Source organism: Hylobates moloch, unplaced genomic scaffold (assembly GCF_009828535.3).
Source record: "Hylobates moloch isolate HMO894 unplaced genomic scaffold, HMol_V3 SCAFFOLD_8, whole genome shotgun sequence".
NCBI lineage: Eukaryota > Metazoa > Chordata > Mammalia > Primates > Hylobatidae > Hylobates > Hylobates moloch.
Window position 1 is genome coordinate 117949624 of NW_026652283.1, and position 21822 is coordinate 117971445.

Consider the following 21822-nt stretch of genomic DNA (forward strand, 5'->3'; position numbering starts at 1 on the left):
TGTTCCTCTGTGTCTAGGTATTTCTACATATCTGTGCATATGTGTGTATGTGTGGGTGTCTGTGTGTTTCTGTGTGTATTATGCATGTCTGTATCTATGTGTTTGTGTGCATATATGTGTCTGTACGTGTCTCTCTGTGCATGTGTGTTTGTCTGTGTGTGCATATGCTCTGTATCAATTACCCCCTTGCCTGAGACATGGCCACAGAGATGTCCTCATTTTGGTGTTTTTTTGTTGTAAAATCCTTGAAACAACGTCCACATGGGCCACTTAGGCCAAATATCACATACTGGAGAGCACCAGGGTGCCAAACACTAAATATGCAAGCACACTTATCAGGCCTCATCTCAGGGGTGGGGACAGGGGGCACACTCCTCAGTTGCTTAGACTGTCCTCAAACAGCAAGTCACTATATTGGAGACATTTTTTGAGCATATGCTCCATGGAGCCTGAGCTAGCAGCCCCTCCCACCTGCAATTAACTAAAAGCACTTAGCTATGAAGATTGATAAAAGATCTTAAACGCACGTCCCTGTGATGGCATTACACACGGATAACCAGCTCCTGAAGGCGCCTACTTCTCCCCCTTCAGATTTATGCCTTCTTCCTCAGTCATTTGTCAGCAGGTCTTCAGTCAACAAAAGAAAGACAAAACATCAAGATGCCAATTTTCTTACATGCAGGCAGTCAAAATGGCCACAGAGAGGCCATTTTGACAGTCCAAAAATAAATAGGAGGAGGGAGGGAGAAGGGTGGAGCTCCATCGTGAGAGGGTGGCTTTATGGGCAGGCAGCAATTAGGGGAACCTGATTCAAAAGCAGAAGGTTCTGTGCTGCCAAGATGAATGGTGTGGAGACATTCCGAGTGACTGCAATGAATGCATGGCATGTGGCCCCCACTGCAATCCATGCTATCCCTCTTCAAGGGGCTTTTTAGAGAAAGGTTTGAAACACTTTCCTTGGCCACAAAGGAGTGTGGCTGTTGTGCAGGTGAATGGGATCTTTCTTTCTCTTTCTTTCTTTTTCTCTTTCTTTCTTTCTTTTTTTCTTTCTTTCTCTCTCTCTCTTTCTTTCTTTCTTCCTTTCTTTCTGATGGAATCTCACTCTGTTGCTCAAGCTGGAAGTGCAGTGGCGCAATCCCAGCTCACTACAACCTCTGCGTCCTCGGCTTCAAGCAATTCTCCTACCTCAGCCTCCCGAGTAGCTGGGATTACAGTTGTGCACCACCACACCCAGCTAATTTTTGCATTTTTAGTGGAGACGGAGTTTCATCGTGTTGGCCAGGCCGGTCTCAAACTCCTGACCTCGAGTGATCCGCCTGCCTCGGCCTCCCAAAGTACTAAGATTACAGGTGTGTGCCACTGTGCCTAGCTGTGAATGGGATCTTTCTAAAGCCAGGACCTAAGCTCCAAGAAAGACTGGGGAGATGTTAGCCCCAGGGTAGATCCCTTCATCTCCCGGCCAGGAGCCTCTCTGTAGTTTTGATTCCCACTTGCTAGTTCCCACAAGACACTTGCCTTGGTGGCAATGTGGGGTGCGGGATCCTGGGAAGATGCCCTTGACCAGCAGGGGAGGGTGGGAGCTGGCTCTTTCACTGCAAGCCCAGGGCAGCCAACAGCCTCAGCAGAGGTGAGTCCCTGGCAGGAAAAAGGGCAGAGTGACCCCTTCCATCCTGCACACCTGCTCATAGGAACCTCTAGTCTGGTGACCAGGAGAGCAGGTGTCTCCTTGCCAGTCTCAGCCCTCAGACCGTGCCAAGGAAGAGCACCCTTGCTTACTTCAGACAGTGCACAGAGCCCTGGTCCATGGCAGGAAATCACCCAGCCACATGCTCACAGTGACCTGGTGGCAAAGACCTCTCTGAAAAGGGTCACCCTGCATGAGGCTTGGGCACAGGATGGAGCAGAAAAAATAGAGCATCCCACGTCCCACCTGACACAGGGGCAGGTGACAAAGCTGCACCTCTCCCTTTGGGAGTTACCAGTCATCAATCCCTCCTGTGCCAGCACCCCCAGATCTTTCTGATCTGATGAAACCAGATAAAAACTGTAAACACACTTTGCAGAAGAGTGCCCACCTACACACAAGCTCACATCCAAGATCAGGAGCTGAGAGGCTACCAGGAGACTCATCAGAAGCCCAGGGGCTAGAAGGTCAGAACCAGCTTAATCTATGAAGTGCAGAACATCCAATGTCCTTTTAGATGCTACGTGTGGTTGTGTGCTTCACACATACACAAACATTCTCTGCCCTTGAACAACCTCAAGCATCAGGGCCTCCTTCATTTTTGCACCCCAGGTGTGTCTTTACCTCCCCCTGGTCCTGGCTCAGCATCCCAGGTATCAAGGTGTACAAAGAGGCCAGCAGAGAGTGGAGATGAGAAGGCACCCAAGAGGACATCCTTGTATCCACGGTTGTGGAAAACAGCAGCCGTTTTGCGAGTGGGGACTTGTGAGTCCCACAGAGGCTGGCAGCAGCTGGTGTAGGGACATGACAGCCACGGGGACAGGTTCTCCATCCAGGCCCACAGGCCCACCCCCCTTTCCCTGCCACCGAGCACAAAGCAGGGTCACCCACCCGGGTCTCTGCTGTCAGGCTCGGGACTCAGGACAGCCCAGGAGGCAAGTTATTCTCCACTTGTCCCCACTCAGCTGCAGGCAGGACCCTGATCTGCAGTGTGGCCTCAAGACACTCGGCCTCCCCGTCAGTGACACACTGGGCGCCAGCTTGTGCCGGTAGGCAAGAGCCGATTGTTAAATTCTCATGAATTTTGTGAGCTGAATTATTCAAATCATTATGCAAGATTAAGGTATAAAAACCACATGGGCCGTGCGTGGTGGCTCATGTCTGTAATCCCAGCAGTTTGGGAGGCCGAAGCGGGCGGATCCCTTGAGGTCAGGAGTTTAAGACCAGCCTGGCCAACTCTACTAGAAATACAAAAATTAGCCAGGCATGGTGGCAGGTGCCTGTAATCCCAGCTACTTGGGAGGCTGAGGCAGGAGAATCCCTTGAACCCGGGAGGCGGAGGTTGCAGTGAGCTGAGATCGTGCCACTGCACTCCAGCCTGGGCAACAGAGTAAGCCTCCTTCTCAAAGAAAAAAAGAAAGAAAAAGACAAAAAAATGAAATTAAACTTATAAAAAATTAATGTTAAATTATACAAGATATAACTAAATGAATCCTAAAAACAAAGGTTATAAATACTTAAACTTCATTGCTTGCTAATTATTTTTACTGTATCTTAATAATAGCTATGCTTTGAGGTTCTTTAATTGACGGTGTCTGTAAGGCGGAAGTACTCTATCGTGCTGTGCTACTGCGCATCTCAAACCCACGTTCACGCAAGTCATGTTGACAACTTGAAACTGCCCCTGGTGGGAGTATTTCACAACAGGAACAGGCAAATGCTACAGGTCAGCATTGATGTGTTTCGTGGATTTTCTATACTTAAAAGAGCATCTTGTCTGTAGCTAGAACACTGTGAGTAGCACAAAACATTGAGGAAACTTTTTTTGAATATGGAAAAACTATTTTCCAATTCAGCAAAGAAGCTGCTCATGGCACTAAGGCTGCAGCCTGCCCCACATCTTTGTTGTTTCACTTTGATCTGCTCCTTAACATGAATGAACATTTCAGTGTTTGTGCCAACACCACACTTGCTCATCCACTGCACCCATTGCTTGGCTACGGATATGACAGTGGCAAAGTCACGAAAGCTTTCTATGAGACTCAATCGCCTATGTGGTATTTAGGATAGGGACTCTTGCATATTTTGTTATTATTTGTAAATTAAGTGCTATGCATCCTTTATATCAGTACATGTTACTATAAACTTCTGTATGTATACAATACATTTGTTTCCCGGAAAGCTGGTTGTTAAACATTTACCAGCACGCCATGCTCTTCATCTACGAGATGCCTATCTTGACCTCACACTTCCCCCCAGTGTGCTGGCAGGTGCCAGGGAGCCCATCAGATAGACAGACAGACACCACAAAGTAGAAATGATTCCTTTCCATGCTAATGTGTTAAAAAAAAAAAAAAGGAGTTTAGCCTTCCCTATAAAGCACCAAATAAAATCAAGAAAATGGGCTATGACTTTTGACCCTATTTTCATGTGTAATACTTTAAAAAGTATCCTTTTATTTATTCAAATAAAATAATAAAATTAAAAGTATCATTCAATTTTTTGTTTCTTTCACTCTGTCGCCCAAGCTGGAGTGCAGCGGCACAGTCTCAGCTCACTGCTGAGATCTCCTGGGTTCAAGCAATTCTCCTGCTTCAGCCTTCTGAGTAGCTGGGATTACAGGTGCCTGCCACCATGCCCAGCTAATTTTTGTATTTTTGGTAGAGACAGGGTTTCACCATGTTGGCCAGACTGGTCTTGAACCCCTGACCTCAAGCAATCCGCCTGCCTCAGCCTCCCAAAGCGCTGGGATTACAGGTGTGAGCCACCGCGCCCGGCCAAAATAAAAAGTATTATTTAACTTTATATAAAAATCCAATTGGCCGGGCGCGGTGGCTCACGCTTGTAATCCCAGCACTTTGGGAGGCCGAGGCGGGCGGATCACGAGGTCAGGAGATCGAGACCACGGTGAAACCTCGTCTCTACTAAAAATACAAAAAATTAGCCGGGCGTGGTGGCGGGTGCCTGTAGTCCCAGCTACTCGGAGAGGCTGAGGCAGGAGAATGGCGTGAACCCGGCAGGCGGAGCTTGCAGCGAGCCGAGATTGCGCCACTGCACTCCAGCCTGGGCAACAGAGCAAGACTCTGTCTCAAAAAAAAAAAAAAAAAAAACCAATTGTACCACAGAAATGGCAGGAATAAAGAATCTTAAAATGAAATAATTTTATATAACATTTAACAATAAAAGGTAGAGCCAGGCATGGTCACTGACACCTGTGATCCCAGCACTTTGGGAGGCTGAGGCAGGTGGATTTGTTGAGCTCAGGCCTTTGAGACCAGCCTAGACAACATGGCGAAAACCCATCTCTACAAAATGCAAAAATTAGCCAGGCGTGGTGGTGCACACCTGTGGTCCCAACTACTTGGGAGGCTGAGGTGGGAGGATTGCCTGAGCTGGGGAAGTGGAGGCTACAGAGAGCCATGATTGCACCACTGCACTCCAGCCTGGGAGACAGAGCGAGACCCTATCTCAAACAAACAAAAACAAATCAAAAAAACAGGCCAGGTGCAGTGGCTCATGCCTGTAATCCCAACACTTTGGGAGGCCAAGGCAGGCAGATCACTTGAAGTCCAGAGTTTGAGACCAGCCTGGCCAACATGATGAAACCCTGCCTCTATCAAAAAAACACAAAAATTAGCTGGGCGTGGTGGTGCAAACCTGTAGTCCTAGCTACTCGGGAGGCTGGGGTGGGAGAATTGCTTGAACCCAGGAGGCGGAGGATGCAGTGAGCTGAGATCAAACCACTGCACTCCAGCCTGGGCAACAGAGTGAGACCTTGTCTGAAACAACAACAACAAAAACAAAAGCCCCCCAAATCAATCTAAGGTGGAATATGTGTAAAAATAAGCTATTTCTATAAGTGTAATAGATTCAAAGCTGGACATTTGACTGCAGGTTGGCTCAGTGAATTTTTCTGTTTTGTGCACAGATAGGGAACTAATCCTTAGTGAGCACCCTCGCTATATATCAGGCTCTTTCAGAAATGCTGTCCTGCTTGTATTTGTCTACTTATTCATTTCCTGGTGTTTCCAGAAAAGATTTGAGACTGCTTATAAAAATACATACAACAGGATAGAAAAACAGACAAAGAAATTAGACCAAAGGGTAAGTTAGGGCAGAAAAAAAAATGTGTATAAAGCTAGTGCACGGAAATACAGACTGTGACATGCTGTTAGCAAACTACTAGTGGGTAGATGCAAATTGGGTTCTAAGTGTCCTGGAGTCCAAAGCACAGAGAAGAAAATAATCAGTTTGAAGAGTCACAGTGTCTGTAAGACGTCCATTTCTCCAGGGAGGCATGGATTTCCTGGATCTGGAGTCTGAGAGTCATCCTCTCTGGGCTCCTTCTACGGAGGTCCCACGTGGAATGCGAACAGCTTAGTGTCATCTTAGCAATAAATGCCACTGTGAGTTTCCAACCTCTGTTTCTTATGCAGCTTTCAACACAAGCCACGGCAATGTACCCATTGCCAAGAAAGAATGCCCACATCTGACTCAGGAAAGGAGATTCTCTCAGCATCTCAAGCATTGTGAGATCCAAACACACAGCTCTTGGACTGACTATCTGGATACAGGGGAAGTTCCCAAAATACAGTTACGCATTGCTTAACTACGGGGATCTGATGTGAAAAATGCGTCATTAGGTGATTTTGTTGTTGCCTGAACATCGTATACAAAACTTAGATGGTAGAGCTTACTCCACACCTAGGCTCTGTGGCATAGCCTGTTGCTTCTAGGCTACACACCTATACAGCCTGTGACTGTACTAAATCCTGTAGGCAATAGTAACACAGTGGTGAATATTTGTGCCTCTAAACATAGAACAGGTACAGGCAAAATACAGCGTCTTCATCTTATGAGACCACCATCATATATGCAGTACGTCACTGACTGAAATCTTGTTATGTGGCCCATGACTGTGTCTAGGTTCATGGCTCTCAATCTTATTAAATTTACTTTCTCTTTTGAGAAACAACATCACCATGCTCTCCTTTTGAGATTTCAAAATGAATATCGGGCATAAAAGTAAATCAAAGAAGTTGTCATGTAAGAGGTGTCTTTTTGAAGTACAAGGAGCCCCTGGTGGTTCTGACATTGAGAATTGAGTGCACCCTGTAAGAAAAGTTGTGTGCTCCTCAGCTTCAACTCACCTAAAAACTAGGGCTTTGTAATTTAATTCTGATAATCCTGTGATGTGCTATTATCAATGAGTGAAGAAATAAGACTCAGAGGGTATAATTAACCTACCAGAGATAGGTAAGGCTGCTAGTATATCATGGGGTCCAACTATTGTCATCTCAGGAAGGCACACAGTGACTTGCTTACATTGCCAGGGCTGAACCTAGCGCTGGAACCCTCTGGTTGAGAAGGCCAGCCATCTAACCAGTACACTGTAGGATGGGACCGCTCAGATGTGGCTGCTTTTTCTGACTTCTGTGTCCAAGTCCTTTCCACTTCCTCATATCTACAACATACTGAGAGAGAAAATTAAAGTATCCTTCCTAGATATTTGACTGGGTGATTCCAAGTATTTTGGGGTTCACAGACCCCTTTGGGAATCTGACAAGAACTGTAAGTACCCACCTACACAAAAGCTCGCTCACAAGTTCAGGGAGCTCAGAGCACCAGGAAACTCATCAGAAATCCACGGACTCAATGCTCAGAACCCACTTCATCCATTAAGCACAGAACCTCAAATGCCCTTATAGACACCACACGGCATTGTGCGTTTCACACATACACAAACCTTTCCTGCACTTGAACGACCTGAGCATGGAAGCCGCCTTACATTTTGCATCCCAGGTGTGTCTTGTTTGCCTCCCACTGGTCCAGGTTCAGCATCCTAGGTACCAAAGTGTGCAAAAAGGCAAGCAGCGAGTTGTGATGAGAAGGAACGTGAGAAAACTTCCTTGAATACAATGTGGGAAGCACCAGCGCTTTGATGAAGGGGTTGCACAAGCCCCACAGTGGACAAGGAGGAGACTCGTCTATGTCTTAGGCTCTGGACCCGCATCCCGTGGTTCTGTTCAGTTCTCATGTCTGTGCTTGGGGGTGGGTGCAACTGCTCCCACTTCACACTCCCAGCTGGCAGGTGCAGAGCCAGACCGACCTGGCTGGCAGGAAGCCCCAATGCTTTCCTCTATACCACACTGTCTTGCAGGAAGTAGAATGTGCCAGAAGCCTCAGATGCCTCTTCTCTTTCTTCCAAGGGTCCTGTCAAAACCCCAGCATGCTCTGGGGTGCACCACGGTTAGGGATGATCGTTCAATTATCTTTGCTTTTCCTCTTTCAAGCTTTCGTCCTCGTGTCTTAACCTGGATTTTCATTCAAGGTTTTGCCCTTGTGTCTTTAACTCAAGAACCACTTTACCAGATACCCCTGGTGGGCCAGGCACTGTGCTGGGTGCTGGGACCTGGAGGCACATGTAGGGCCTGTCCTTGTCCTCAGGAGCTTTGGTCCAGAGAACCTGGCAGGCCTGCAAACCAGAGCCCTGGGTGTGTGCTGGTGGTTGCTGGGGACACACAAATGAGCTTGGGCACTGTGACTGGGAGGAGACATTCGCACCTGCCCTGGACATCAGAGCAAATGCAAGTTGCCTAGGTGGTAAGGTGGGGAAGGGATTCAGGCAAGCAAGAGCACACCAGGGAACATTCCAGAAATGTGAGTGCTGCTGTGGGGTAGCAGCAGGCTGGCAGTGGGGTAGCAGATGTGACAGGAAAAACACTTCAGGCCCACATGTAATCATCACCTTTTAGCTGTGATTTTCCTGTAAGAGTTTTGTGATTGATTTCCCTCTCAGTATGTTGAGATTTCCATCTATGTGCTGTCTTCCTGCAGCTTCTTCATTTTTTCTTCCTCCTCACCTGCTTCAGAAGCTTTTCTCTAATCAGGTGCAGCATCACCTTTGAGCAGGGCTCACCTGCTCTGCTGGGCCTGCAAGAGGGGCCAGGTTTCTTTGTCTTGCTGTTACCTCTCCACACACGTGAAACCTGCAAGCCAGGATGCTGGCCACCGGTGGCCCTAAGCCCCCAAAGGCTGCAGACCGTAGTCTGCAGGTGGGCTCACAAGGTCAGAATCCTCACTCAAACAGGAGCTGGCCCTTTGAGTCCCCTCTCTGCATCCTAGAGGCCCCAGTTTACTCTCGAGGAAGGGCTGTCCAGCCCAGCTCACAGCCGCTTGGCTGAGCAGATTCTGTGGGGCTGGTTCAGCCCAGAGGACAACAGATTCCTGCCTGGAATGCTGTGCTCCCCCAGGGGCCTGGGTCCTCATTCCTGGCTTTCTGCTTCCTTCCTGGAGAGGCGTCGGGTCTGGGTAGCTGGGCCTGTGCTTGGGGTGCCAGGAGCCTGCACCAGTGCAGTCAGCTTGGCTGGGCACATGAGGGTGTATTCAGTCCTGCGGCCCCTGCCACAGAGCAAAGGCTCAAAAATGCCTGCTGGGCCAGTTGCAGTGACTCATGCCTGCAATCCCAGCGCTGTGGGAGGCCAAAGTGGGAGGATGGCTTGAAGCCAGGGGTTGGAGACCAGCCTAGGCAACAAAGTGAGACCCCGTCTCTTCAAAAAATAAGATTAAAAAATTAGCGAGGGACAGTGGCGTACCTATGGTCCCAGCTACTCAGAAGGCTGAGGTGGGAGGATCACTTGAGCCCAGGAGGTCAGTGCTGCAGTGAGCTATGATCTCTTGCCACTGCACTCCAGCCTGGGTGACAGAGCAAGACCCCATCTCTGAAAAACAGAAAAACTTAAACAAAAAACAACCCCCACAAAACCCATTGAACAATAACAACAACAACAACAAAATCATCCATGAGAAATACCATGAAGAGGGGCAAATACAGAGCTATTCTGGAATAAGGTAGGGGTTGGGAGAGAGAATGATGGATGGTCAGAAATGCAAAAGGCCTGCTATATTCCAGAATGTTCAAAGAGGTGTGACTGCCAGGCCACGAACGCCAGTTTTCCCAAGAATGCTCAGGATTTGGCTACTTCTGCTCTGAGGAAGAATGAGTCTAATTTTTTTTAACTCTTTATTTTGCAATAATTTTAGATTTGGAGAAAAATCACAAGGATAGTACAGAGAATTTCCATATTTCCTTCACCAGGTTCTTCTAATGTGAACACCTTACCTAACCATGGTACATTTGTCAGAACTGAGGAGTAACTGTTGCCATAATATTTGCGAGACCCCAGGCCTTGTTTAGATTTCACCTATTTTTCCACTAATGACCTTTGCGGTGTTGCTTTAGGATCCAATACAGCATGCGAATTCTGGGTTTGGGTGTCCTGACCATTATGTCTCCTCTGATCTGTGACACTTTGCCTGTCTTTCTTTGTTTTTCATGACCTTGACATTTTTGAAGGTGAAATATGTTGTGGAATCTTCCCCAGTTTGGATTTTTCTGATGTTTTCTCGTGATTAGACTGGGGTTATCAGTTGGCGGGAAGAACTGCACTGTCGTGGCAGTTCACAACAGCAGCCCAGCTTGTTCCCGGTGACACTAAGCTTGGTCCCTTGGTGAAGCTGGCATCTGCAGGTTTCTCCACTACAGAGCTACTATTTCTCCCTTTCCATACTCTTAGTCCAGGCCTCAGTCAAGGTGGGGGGAATTAAGTCCCACTCTCCTGAGGGAGGAGGATGTGCACATATCACAGCAATTTCTTCTCTGTTACTGCAAACGCACGATTCCTTAGTTCCTTCCTCATGTGGGTAGATGAGGGTGAACTTCATGCACTCACATTACCAGATAAATGGAAACGTTGTCAAAACCTTACAGTTTAAACAAATCCTTTCAAAATATGTAATCAACTATGCTTTCCTTTTCACTATTGGTGTTTCATGGCGAAATAGATCTCTTAACCAAGAAGATCATCATTACATCTATTCAGTTACCCCATTCCTGAATGCCTGAAAAATGGAACAACTTCATTCAGAAACAAACAAAATAAAATGAAAGCAACAACCAGTCATTTGCCTTGAGCCAGCTGCTCCCCACGTGTGACCGCTAACCTCCATCAACTCTGCGCAGTCAATATCACCTCCTATCAAGAGGCTGAGTGACTTGCCGGGAGCACAGCAGTGGCCTGTGTGTGCCCGCTGAACCCCCTCTCTACATCCCACATCCCTTCTTTCCTCTGTGGCACATTCACTGCCTTTTCCAAAAAGCAGAATCTACCCTGGATGGATCAACTTTTATAAATTAAAAATTCTCAAAACTGGAAATGCGCAAACCACAGAGCAATCTATTCATAGCTGAGGCAGCGACCCTATTCGTGCCTTTTCCTCCATCTGTGGCACCCACAGCAATGTCCTTGCCTTCTTGCCCCACTACAGGCCTTAGAGCACCATTTGCACAACTTAAAGGAAGACGATAAAGAACCCGGAAGACGCAGGGCCTCACCTTGGCAATGCTTCAGTGGTATTCCACCATAGCTCTTCAGATCCCGACACCCTTATAGTGGACCAGGCTTGTAGTGACAATGAGCAACTTCCAACACCATCCTAAAGCAAAAGCCAGTCCCAGATGAATTCTTCTCGTCTCAATCAGTTTTCATGGCTTGTGGCTTTCTGCCGGCAGCAGACAGAGGTGACAGCATCCCCGGTCTGCGATCAGAGCCTCCCCAGTCCCCAGTGAGCAAGTGCAACAGGGGCCCCGCCCTCCAGCCAAGCCCTTCTGAAGCTCCTGTGGGCTCCCTGGGCTTGGGAGTGTCCCTCTGCTCCAGGAAAACTTGTGAGGAAGGACCATGAGCAGCTGCCCTTTCCCTGGCCCTGGGCAACGTGGGTCCCAATGCCCCTCTGTCACCAGAAAGTTTTCTCATGGGGTTTTGATTTAGCAGCACGGCTGGTATTTTTCCTGCACCAAGTCTGGCAGAGTTAGCAAACCTCCATGCTGACTCTACAAGGTAATTTGCCTTGCCGTGTGGACAAACACTGCAGATCTCATGGAGAGGGCTTGGGCTCTGCCACGTGCCATCTGTGTGCACCAGAGCACCCGTTCTTTCAGCCTCGCTGGTTTTGTTTTGTCTTTAAATGATGCTAATAATAGCCAGCTCACAGGATACTATCAGCATTAAATGGTAGAATGGGAATGAATGGTGTGCATAGAACTGGTGCTTGGTAAAAGCTAATTTCCCATGTGTTTTATGGTACCCTAGCCAGTAGTTGACTTGGATCTCAGAGCCTCTTCAATGTGGAAATTTACTTAGCTATGAAAACTCAGAGAAGTAGAGAACAAGAATAATGGAGGTAACGGGAGAAGGAGCCCAACATCTAGAGTGATGAGTGGTGTCTGGAGTGGTGGGTGGCATGCTGTACACAGCAGTCAAGGGATCAGTGGGACCAAGAAGGCTTCTGTGATGACCTCAGAGTCTTGCTGGTCCAGCCAGACCCAGTGAGCCACTGGTCAGCTGGTTCATTTCCACTGGTGTCTTGATATTGGCTTATAAGAGGAAGCCACTCGGTGGGCTCTCTCTTCTCCCTTCACAGTCTTGGATCCTTGAGAGTGGGCGTGGGAGGCAGACAGGACAGCTTCTACTCCACAGTCCAGAATGTCAGTTTCCTCAAGGAATTCATTTCCTTGGATTGGACTAAGACATTACTGCGCTATGAGTTGCAGGTTTGACAGGTGTTCATGTCAACAGAGGCAGCAACGCACAGTTCTGGGGTTTTAAGACACTATGGAAATAATCTGTTTCACTTCCCCAAGGGGTTTTGTGAGAATAAATGGATTCATGCATAAAAAGTATCTATTACAGTATTTAGCACATAATAAACTCCAAATACCTGGAAGCCGATGTGAATGTGGCTAATTGCTTTAAGTCCCAAAGCTGATCTTCTCCACGTGATAGCAAAGGGCTCACAACAATGTCCAGAACCCTGGGCCAGCTCAGTCCATGGCAGCTCCTGTTAATTTACTCTTACATTCACCTCCTGATACCTACTACGTGGACCCAAACATGAAACATGAGTTCCAAACTCTGCGTGCTTCTGATTTAAAAAGTGACTGATTTGAGGTGAGATAACTTAGTCTTCCTATTTCAATTCAATGAATGCAGCACTGTTTTTCTGAAAACCTGCTCTGTGGTAAGCACCTGCTGAAGGCTGGGGATACCAATGTAGCTAAGCTCCATCCTCCTCTGAGGGTCTCAGCCTAAGGAGCTTGGGGAAGGGGCCTGATAAGCACATCACAGCAGTGGAGCATAGTAGATGTAGCCACAGAGGCCTCAATGGGGCACAGTGCTAGACCAGAGGTGGGGGCAATAATTCTATCGGGGTCACTGGGGAAAGCTGCCAAGGAGAAGGCTTTGAACGTGATTCGTGACTAAGACTCCTACAGACTCTCAGACACAGATCCCTGGGCTGAGTCTTTTACTGAACCAGGATGTTATGATGTTGCCTGAACCGCCTCTAACATTTTGTCAATACGGCCTAAATAGATGACTTTTGGACAACTTTTATATACTTGGACTTGAGGGTATAGAGAATGTAGTGGAGAGCAGGAAACCCAGCTTCCTACAAAGAAAATACATGTTCTGTCTACCCAAGGTTAGAGCGGGAGGGGATGTGAGAGTTTGCAGGGAGGTGTGCTGGCCCTTATGTGATCTGTGATAAAACATCACCTTTCTGTCCACCCCAACAGACAGAGGTTGGAAAATAACAATAGCAGACACACACACACACACACACACACACACACACACACACACACACACACACACACACACACACACACACACACACACACACACACACACACACACGCGCGCGATTCCAGCAGCCACTCAGAAAGAAAACAAGGAAATGACTTTGCTCATGGGTTCCAGATGTCTGAGCAGAAGTGAAAGTTAATTTCAGCTATTTTCACCCTCACAGTCACGGGCCCATGAGAAAGGCGGAAGAGAGGTGGGGAAAGGACCCCGGGGAGAAGATGGGAACAGTGACACTTGTTAGGGGAGGCTTGGGGAGTCTTTTGTTAGAAAACCTCAAAGAGGTTTTCTCAAGGCTGGACTGCGACTAGACCCCAGCTCTGAAACGCCCAGTTCAGCGTTCAGCATCACTGGTTCTCCCATTTATTTTTGTACATTTGAGGTGACTTATGCAAAATTCAGCTCTCCTTCCATGTGCCTTCGCTAGCCTCCTAATATCAGTACATCTCTGATCAAAATCAAAAGCTGTAGGCAATAAAGTATTTAAGTGGAAGAAACATGAAACCAATCCAGTCCAAGATTCACCTCAGAAGGGTCTAAGAAGTTGGCCAATTTCTTTTTGAAGAAAACAAGTATAAAACTAGACAAAATTGTCAAAAACAATTTCTGGGTACTAGAAAATGACCAAAAGCAGACAATGAACTGATAAGTGTTTAATCTTAAAAAGCTGTTCCTCCTTCAGAATGGCCATGAGTCTGTGGACATCTTGCCTGAAGCTCCCGGGCCCCTGGCCTGAGTGAAGAAAGGACAGGTTACCTAATGGGAATGATGGGCTTGGTTTGAGTGCTGTCATTGAAAACCAGTAGCTAGGTGGGGGGCGGTGGCTTATGCCTGCAATCACAATGCTTTGGGAGGCTGAGGGGGGCAGATCACTTGAGGTCAGGAGTTCAAGACCAGCCTGGACAACATGGCGAAACCCCATCTCTACTAAAAATACAAAAATTATTTGGGTATGGTGGTGGGCACCTGTAGTCCTAGCTACTCGGGAGGCTGAGGCACAGGAATCGCTTGAACCCAGGAGGCAGAGGTTGCAATGAGCTGAGATCACACCACTGCAATCCAGCCTGGGTGACAGAGCGAGACTCCACCTCAAGCATAAATTAAATAAATAAATGAATAAATAAATAGATAAAAAGAAAACTAGTAGCTATACAAACAGAAGTTGGTAGATTTGGTCTGGGATGGGGGAGATGAGAATATTCAGTTTTATGGGTTAAAGTTCATGGAATCAGTTCTAGGGAGAAAATAAAAATCTGCAGCTTTACTGGCTTGAGATTATAGCTTCTGTTCATGGTAGACAGGAGATCAGCCACAATTGTGATGAAGAGAACTTGGAAGTAAGCAAGCCATGAGAGGGCTGAGACAATAAACTCCCTGCACATCTCTGACTAGGGAAGAAACCCAAAAAAAGGGCAGCAAAAAGTGAGAGCCAAGGGAGATCTGACGATGTGCAAAAATTTTTTCGTTTAGTTTAAAATTTATTTGTTTTTATGTATTTAGGGGTTACAAGTGCATGTTTCTTACATGCATATATTGCATAGTGGCGAAGTCTGGGTTTTCAGTGTGCCCATCACCTAAATGGTAAACATTGTACCCAATAGGTAGTTTTTTTTTCCTTCTTTGAGACAGGGTCTCACTCTGTCCCCCAAGCTGGAGTGTCATAATGTGGTCACAGCTCATTACAGCCTTGACCTCCTGGGCTCAGGTGATCCTCTCATCTCAGCCTCCAAGTAGCTGGGACCACAGGCACATGCCACCACACCCAGTTAGTGTTTTGTATTTTTTGTAGAGACAGGGTTTTATCATGTTGTTCCAATAGGTACTTTTTCAACCCTCACCCCCGTCTCACCCTCCCACCTTGTGTGAGGACTTGTACATGTGAATGTGTTTTCCACCCACACACAGCTCTGGCAGCAGAGGTTGGGAGGCTTAGTTGTTCAAGGTATCTGAGCATAACTTCTGTCCAAATAATTGTCTCATCATCATACAATACAGGAATAGAGGACACCTTTAGGGAGCCAGACTGAAAAACAAAGAAAAATATTATAATAAAAACTGCACTGTAGTATCAGTGGCCACACACCATGGAGGAGATTAATTCTGAAATTTAAGGTCACAGAAGTTACTAAAACAGAAAACCAACAACTTTTAGGAAAGTGAATGGAATCTAGAATCACTGCAATGTCAAGTTTTCAACCAGAAATTACTAGACATGCAATGAAACAGGAAAGTATGACCAGAAAAACCAAAACAGACAGTAGATTAAGACACAACTTCAAAGTAGTTGTTATAGCTATGCTGAAGGAATTAAGGAAAAATGTTCAAAGAATTAAAGAAAATTTTGTTAACAGTGAACAGATACTTTCAATAGATAGATGGAAATTATAGAAAAAGAATCACATGGGATTTCTACAGCTGAAAATTACAAAAATTCACTACTTGGGTTGAAGAGCACATCTGAGATGGCAGAAGAATGAAGCTGTACATTTGAAGATAGAGCAGAAGTTATGCAATCCAAAGAACAGAGAACAAAAAGTTGAGAAAAATAAACAGAGCCTTAGAGACCTGCCACACAATATAAGGTGTTCAAACAGAAATGTAATAGGAGTCTCAAAAGGAGGGGAAAGAGACAGAGGCACAGAACAATTATTTTAAAAAAAAGTTGAAAAGTCTCCATGTGAGTAAATACCATTAACTTACAGATTTGAGAAACTGAATAAACCCAAGGTAAAAAACAAACAAAAACAGAACAAAAAAAACTTAAAGAGAATCACACCTAGATATTGTGGTCAAAATGCCATAAGCCAAATAAAGGAGATAACATTGCAAGCACTAAGAGAAAGAAAGAGCAACAGAGATTCATCACATTAAAGACAACATGATCGATGGTTGATTTCTCATCAGAAATAATGGTGACTGGAAGGTGGTGGAATGACATGTTTAAAGTGCTGAAAGAACAATAAAAACAATAACAAGGACTTTCACCTACAAATTTACTATCTGATAAAACTACTCTTCAAAAATTGAGGTGAAATAAATATTTTTCCAGATAAACAAAACAGGGAATTTAGTTCTGTTGGACTTACACTTCAAGAAAAATTAAAGGCAGTCCTTTAAAATGAAAGAAAATAATATCAGATAGTAACCCAGTTCACAGAAAGAAAAGAAGAGCCCTGGGAATGGTAAGCATGTAGGTAAAGTGAAAATATATAATAATAAAAATACAGAATGTATATGTATACATTACTTTTTCTTAACTTTAAAACACACACACAATTATTTAAATCAGAAATTATAATGCCATACTGTGGGTTTATAACACAGTATGGCATTATATGTATAAATACAATATACATGACAATAGCAGCACAGAGGAGGGAGGGTAAGAAATGAAGCTATAATTGTGCAGTTTCTATTTTTCACCGAAAAAAGTACATCGGTATGAATTTAAAGTAGATTATGATAAATTGAAGATGCATATTGTAATCCCTGCAGCAACTACTAAGGAAAAAAGATTTAAAGAAAGAGAGTTAAAAAGTAAACAGGAGAATTTAAAGGGTATACTAAAAATATTTTAATATAAAAGTAGTTGGCCAAGCACAGTGGCTTACGCATGTAATCCCAGCACTTTGGGAGGCTAATCTGGGAGGATTGCTTGAGCCAGGAGTGCAAGACCAGCCTGGGCAACATGGCAAAACCCTGTCTCTACAAAAAATACAAAAATTAGTAGGGCATGGTGGCATGAGTAGCTGTGGTCCTAGCTACTCAGGTGTCTGAGATGGAAAGATCATTTGAGCCTGGGAGGTAGAGGTTGCAGTGAGTCATGATTGCGCCACTGCACTCCAGCCTGAGTGACAGAGTGAGACCCTGTCTCAAAAAGAAATTAAAAATAATAAAAGTAGTCAATTAAAGAATAACAGGAATAAAAAGACATGACAAGTAGAAAAAATAACAAAATTCTAAATCTAAACCCAAACATAAAAAACTTTATTAAATTTAAAAGAGTTAAACACTCCAATCAAAATGCAAAGACTGTGTGACTGAAAAGAAAGCAAGACCCAGTTGTATGCTGGCTGCAAAAAAAACCTTTAAATTCAAAGACACAAACAGATTAAAAGTAAAAAGATCAAAAGAAACTACATACCATGTAAACAATAAATAGATTACAACTGGGGTGCCTATATTAATATCAGGCAAAATAGACTTTAAGATAACACATATTACTGGGAAAAAAGGGTGACTTCATAATAAGAAAAGAGCAAGCAATAGCCAGAGCTGTCAAAATTATGTTCGTGTACCTTTTTAAAAAGCCCTAAAACATGTGAGGCAAAATCTGACGAATTAAAAGGTTCAATACAAAATATACCAATTATAGTTGAAGATTTTGATACTTTTGTTTCAGTAATTGATAGAACAAGTGGAGAGAAAGTCAGAAAGGATAAAAAAGAACTGAAGAACATTATCAAACAACTTGATTAAACTGACATATATAAGCAATCCACCCAGAATATCCATTATTTTCAAGCTTACATAAAACATCACCAGGATAGACCCTACATAAGCCATAGGGTCTTAAAGTCTCAATGACTATAAAAGGAATAAAATTATACAAAGTATATTGTCCAACCATAATGGAATTAAATCAGAAATCAATAACAGAAATAATTTTGTTAAATTTATTTGTTGTAAATTTGTTTGGTGTAAATTAAACAACACACTTCTAAATAACCCCAAAGAAGAAATTAAATGAAAAATTAAGAAATATATTGACCTGAATCAAAGTGAAAGTGTAGCACATAAAATTTTATGGCAGCAGCTAAAAAATTAGAGGGAAATTTATAGCTATAAATATCAATATTAGAAAAAATACAAGGTTGGTCTACAATCACTGAAAAAGAAGAACAAGTGAAACACAATGTAAGTAAAAGGAAGTTAATAAATTAGACAGAAATCAATGAAATAGAAGACAAATAAAAAAAGAGATAATCAGTGAAACCAAAGATGGGCTTGATAAATCTAGCTATCAGCAAAGAAAAGAGAAGATTCTATTTTCATCATAGAATCTCCAGAAATTTCAGGAATTAGAAGTGAGGGTAAGTTTTTACTTCTCTCTCTCATCTTCTGGAACTTAGAATGTGTATTTGGTTCACTTGATGCTATACCATAAATCTCATAGGATTTCTTTATTTTTTAAAATTTTTTTTCACACCTCTGATTGTAATTTCAAATTATTTGTCTTCGAGTTAACTGATTTTTCTGCGCAAGTCTGCTGTTGAAGCTCTCTACTGCGTTTTTCATTTCATTGATTGTATCCTGCATCTCCAGAATTTCTGCTTGGTTCTTCTTCTTTTTTTTTTTTTTAATTATTTCTATCTCCTGAACATCTCCTTTTGTTCATGTACTCTTTTCCTGAGTTCAGGAATTCTGTTTTCTTGTAACTCACTGAGCTTCTTTAAAATGATATTTTGATTTCTTTGTCAGGAAATTCACAGATCTCAATTTTGAGGGGGTTATTTACCAGACATTTATTGTGTTAATTTGTTGCTGTCATGTTTCCTTGATTTTTTTGTGTGCCTTTTAGCCTTGCCTTGGTGCTTTCACATGAAGGAGTAGCCACCTCTTCCAGACTTTACAAACAGGCTTTGGTAGGAAAAGGCCTTTACCTATGGGCGGGCACAAGGGCACTGGTTGGAAAGGGTGTGAGCAGTGCTGGGTTTGGCACAAGGTCCAGGGATGCTGATTCTAAGGCATGCAGAGGTGCCATTTCTGGGTGCACATGGTGATGCTAGGTCTGGCCAGTGGGCACATGGCCGCCATCAGTGATGGGTCTGATTGATGGGTACACATACAGTGGGATAGGGTGCAAGAATGCACATGGTGGTGACCCCAGCCCTGGGGGAGGCATAGTGGTGACTCAGGTCCCAGGAAAGGAGCAGTGATGGCTCTGGCTCTGGAGGGGCACAGTGCTATGGACTTTGGGCAGCTCTGTCAGCTAGGTTGAGCATTGGCGAAGACTGTGTGGTACTCAGTGGCAAAGGCTGCGGGTGGCTGTTGCAGCAAGCAGTAAGGGCTATTGGTGTCCTCGGTTGTAAAGGCTTCCAGGGTCCTCCTGCTATCCTTTTTTTTCCCCACTGGAGGAAGTTGTGACCAAGGGTGTACCTCCTGGCATCCGAGCTGTGCCATCGTGGGATTTGGGTGATGCAAATGAAAAGCTTCCAGCAGTTTTCTACGTGGCTGTCCTCTGTTATTGCAATCCACTGGGGTGTTGCAGCTTTCTAATTATACTTTGGAGTTCTCTCAGAGCCATTTTCATACATGGGTAGTTGTTAAATCATCGTTTTTATGGGTGAACAGGAGTGGGACTGCCTAGTCTGCCTTTTTGCTAATAGCGCTTCATCTCTATTTCATTTTCTAAAGTGGGTTTTGACCAACTAAGTCGATTTTCACTACCACTCAGGCATCAAGCCTCACAGACCAAAAAACAAAAATAAACCCCCAAAAGCCACTGGTGTGGAGTGTTCAGAAGGAACTTTTTTCAGCCTCGGAGGCAACTGAGTCCAGCAGGATGAGCACTTTACCATCATGCATCTCAAAGTTGAAATTTTAGTTTCATAAACTTACCAGCTGTGAGATTCCAGCTGTGTCAATTCACCACTGAGCCTCAGTTTTCCCATCTCCAAAAGTGAGATTACAAGAGTTCTTAGAGTTCTTGTGAGAGCAGGCTGTAAAGTGGCTGGCCCTCAAAAAGCGCTCAGAAAATGTTCATTGCCTTTTCTTTTAAATTAAAGGCAAGATGCCCGAATAGTATGGGTCTTTACATGTAAGTCCTCATGTGTCTCTGAAAAAGCTTAATGGTTAACACCTTGGAGTCTAGAGCAAGACTCCCTGGACTCGAACCCTGCCACAGACATTCAACAGCTCCAAGAATTGGAAAAGTTGCCCAACCTAGCTGTGGCTAGTTTCCTTGCCTTAAAATGGGGATAGTAATAATACCTATCTCTTTGTGAGGATTCAACAAGCTGAAGTATACAAAGCATTTAGAATAGTTTCTAACATACAAGACATTTACCGTCATCACTGTAGCCATGATGACTGAACACATGAAATGAATGACAGTCAGGAGGGAACCAAGCCTCCTTTATTCTGAACTGAGGTAAAGGAGGGACACAGAGGGACTCAGTGATTTCCCTTCCCTTCCCTTCCCTTCCCTTCCCTTCCCTCCCTTCCTTCCTCCTCTCCTGTTTTTTTCTTCCTTCCTTTTTCCTCTTTTCCTTCTCTCCTTCCTCCTCCTCCTTCCCCTTCCTTCCTTCCTTCCTTCCTTCCTTCCTTCTCTCTTTCATTCTCACTCTGTTGCCCAGGCTGGAGTGCAGTGATATGATCATGGCTCATCACAGCCTCGACCTCCCAGGCTCAAGTGACCCTGTCACCTCAGCCTCCCAAGTAGCTGGGGCTACAGCTGCATGTCACTTTGCCTGGCTTCTTTCAAAAAACTTTTCATAGAGACAGGGTCTCGTCATGTTGCCCAGGCTGGAAACTCAGTTATATCTAAAGTACTCCTAAAGTCTGTATTCTGCACATCTCGAAATTCTGTGGATAGAGTTTGTTATGAAGGGCGTTGTATTTCCCTAAAATTCATATGTTGAAGGTCTGACCCTAGCACCTCAGAATGACTATACTTCGGGATAGAGCCCTAAAGGGGTGATTACATTAAAATGAGTTATTTCAGGAGGGCCTGTGTCCAACCTGACTGGTGTCCTTATAAGACAAGGAAGCACACAGAGAAACCAGGGATGTGTGTGCACAGAGGAGAGACAGTGTGAGAACACAGGGGGAAAGACAGCTGTCTGCAAGTCAAGGAGAGAGGCCTCAGAAGGAACCAAACCAACAGGCACTTTAATCTTGGACTTCCAGCCTCCAGAACTGTGAGACAATAACCTTCTTTTGTTTAAGCCACCCAGTCTTATGGCATTTTGTTATGGCACCCTGAGCAGACTGATACAGAGTTCCACGGACAGCCGTAGGCTGAGTACTTTAAGCTGACTGCCTACTCTCCGAGACCGTAGACAAAATAGTTTGGGGCAATCTGTAGAAGACTGTGGATGCTGTTGTTTTTAGTTTTGCCTCAGTGTTTTGTTTGATTGGTGTTTTTGTCTACCTTTCAAAATTCCCCGTCCCCCTTCCTCTGGTAAGAACAATGCTCCCTGGTCACAGGGGAGAGTAATAACCTGGCGCCTGCTGATTATAATGCCCCACTTCTCTGACGACAGGCATTGCTCCATGGAGTGGTTTTGTGGCCCCAGCATGGCCCCCTACAGCCATTTGGGGAATTGCCATGCAGAGAATAGTCATAACAGCTAACACTGATTGCACTCTTACTATGACCACCTCCTGTTTTAATTTCTTTTCAGGTATTATCTCCTCTAGTTCTCAGACAACTCT

General features: G+C 44.7%; 1 protein-coding gene across 1 annotated transcript in view; it reads right to left on the reverse strand.

Moving 5' to 3' along the window:
• BLK (BLK proto-oncogene, Src family tyrosine kinase) overlaps positions 1–11293 on the reverse strand; it is a 71244-nt gene extending 59951 nt beyond the window's left edge. The window contains exon 1 of the mRNA XM_032162465.2: positions 11079–11293. The gene's annotated coding sequence lies outside the window, so the exon portion shown is untranslated. The remainder of the gene's footprint in view (positions 1–11078) is intronic.
• Between the last annotated feature and the right edge of the window lie 10529 nt (positions 11294–21822).